The sequence below is a fragment of the Pteronotus mesoamericanus genome, unplaced genomic scaffold, assembly GCF_021234165.1.
Source record: "Pteronotus mesoamericanus isolate MK-2021 breed Mesoamerican mustached bat unplaced genomic scaffold, CSHL_Meso_final contig_214, whole genome shotgun sequence".
Taxonomy (NCBI): Eukaryota; Metazoa; Chordata; class Mammalia; order Chiroptera; family Mormoopidae; genus Pteronotus; species Pteronotus mesoamericanus.
In genome coordinates, this window is record NW_026555089.1 from 4,280,467 (window position 1) to 4,282,890 (window position 2,424).

Sequence of the window (2,424 nt, forward strand, 5' to 3'; positions counted from 1 at the left end):
TGGCCAAAAAGAGACGTGCCCAGCGTCCCGCTCCTTCGTCATGAAGCAGGGCAGAGACAGGCTGAGGGGAGCCGAGGGGCAGTCCGTTGATAACTGGCGCCCAGGCGCATCGGCGTGTCGCGTGTGGCTGCACTTCATTCACGTCCGCTGTGTGGCCTTCATTGCTGTAGGAATATACCACACTTTGTTGACATATTGGACTGTTGTCAGACACCTGGGAAGCGTCCAGTTTTCTGCCATCATCAACATGGCTGCTCTGGACATTCATGTCTGTGTTTTCTAATGCACCTGTGCAAAGGTTTCCGAGACAGTGTTACCGACGGCCTTCCCAACGGGCGTACAGACAGGCGTACAGACTGGGGTACAGACGAGAGTACAGACAGGTGTACAGACGGGAGCACAGACGAGAGTACAGACAGGTGTACAGACAGTGCACAGACAGGAGCACAGACGGGAGCACAGACGGGAGCACAGACGAGAGTACAGACAGGTGTACAGACAGGAGCACAGACGGGAGCACAGACGGGAGCACAGACAGGCATTCAGATGGGAGCACAGACGGGAGCACAGACAGGAGCACTAGGGCACCGCTCTTTTCAGCCCTGGGTGTGTCTGGGGCCCCACCTCCTCCTTTTACCCTGTGTGCTAACCTTTGCTGTGTGAGTCCTTGTGTAAGGAGGGTTGGGAGGTGCTGCCTCAGGGCTACTTAGGAGGGAAACTTTGGGCTGCAGGGCATCAAAGTCCCGTCTCAGTGACAACTCCCAAGAGCTCCCCACGTCCCTGCCAGTGATGTGTGAGGGCTGCTTTGTAACCTCGTCAGCATCTGGTATTGTCAAGCCTGTCAGCTGGGTACACGTGCAACGCTGTCTCATGGGATCCCCGTCCCGTTTCCCTGAATACCAATGAGGTCGAACATCTTATCGCGTTTACAGACCTTCCAGGTTTTTCCTTTGGCGCTGCTTGTCCATGTCTTTGGCTGTTTTCTATTTTCCTTATTGATAAGCAGGAGAGACCCACTTGAAATCAGTTTTCTCAATCATCTGATTTATAAATTTGTCCATTTCATGTAAGTTTTCTGATTTATTAGCTATGAGTCTATAATAATGCAGGATATCAAGATGGAATTGGGACCGAACCAAAGGACGATGAACAACACCCAGAAATGGATGTGACGACAGATGGAACAGAGTCATTGCTGTCCCCTTTGCAGGAGGCATTATTTCTAGATTGTGGGTTCGATTTGTGTTTTGTCAGTCAACGTTTCAATGTGGAAGCTACTCTTGTTATTTTAAACATTGAGGGGTTCTGTGTAGGAATTTTGTGTTCATAGAATAGTTAGAAGGACCAGAGAGACATGGGCTCTTGATTGGGCTTTCAGACATGACATTCAAAACACCCCCTACAGAATTCCCCCTGCCCCGGACCTGACGGAGGGTGGACGATCCTCTGTCCCCGCTGCTGGCTCTGGAATCGCACCGGAGCACTGGGTTGTGGTGGGCAAGCACTGGGCACCTGCGGTTGAGCGTGTTGGTCCTGGGAATCTTTGGCATCTGCGGGTAGGAAGCCAGTGTCAGAGGGGCTGGCTCCAGAGACCACCGTGCCTGGCACGCAACCGCTGAAGTGTTGCCCACGCGCATGACCAGGACCCAGCCCTGCGGTCAGGCCTCACGTGGCGCACGTGGCCGGCGGGACCGAAATCCGCAGAGCCCGAGCTACAAGCGAGCCCAGGAACAGAGCGTTTCTCTCTCCAGCCCCTGAGTGCAGGAAGCGCACTGGCAAGAGGCGGAGTGAGACGCAGAGGGAGCCGGTTCAACGCGACTGTGCTCCTGCTTCCCGCCCCCCAGTCACTCCACACTTGCGTGTTCTCTTCTCATCCTCAGACATCCCAGTGGCACATCAACAACCACGCCCCCGACATAATGTGGCTCTCTCACACGCGAACGTGCAAGCACGCACTCCCTCCTGCAAAGGGGACAGCAATGACTCTGTTCCATCTGTCGTCACATCCATTTCTGGGTGTTGTTCATCGTCCTTTGGTTTGGTCCCAATTCCATCTTGATATCCTGCAATTTATAGACTCAAATATGAGCCACCACCTACACACCCTCTATCGGGCTTTCTCAACCTTGACACGCTTGACTTTCGGGGCCAGATAATTCTTTGCTGGGGGACTTTTCTTTGCACAGCAGGACGTTTAGTGGCAACCCTGGTCTCAACCCACTAGCTGACAGTAGTACCTCCCGAAGCCATGACAATCAAAGGTGCCTTCAGACAGCGTCAGATGTCTTCGGGAGGTCCGAATCATCCCTGGTGGAGAAGTACTACCTCATATGAAATAAGAGGCAAAAAAGAGGGGGCAGAGAAATTGGCTACACAATAGGATGAGGAAAAAGCAGGAGCTTTTTTGTAATGTTCTTTGCTGCA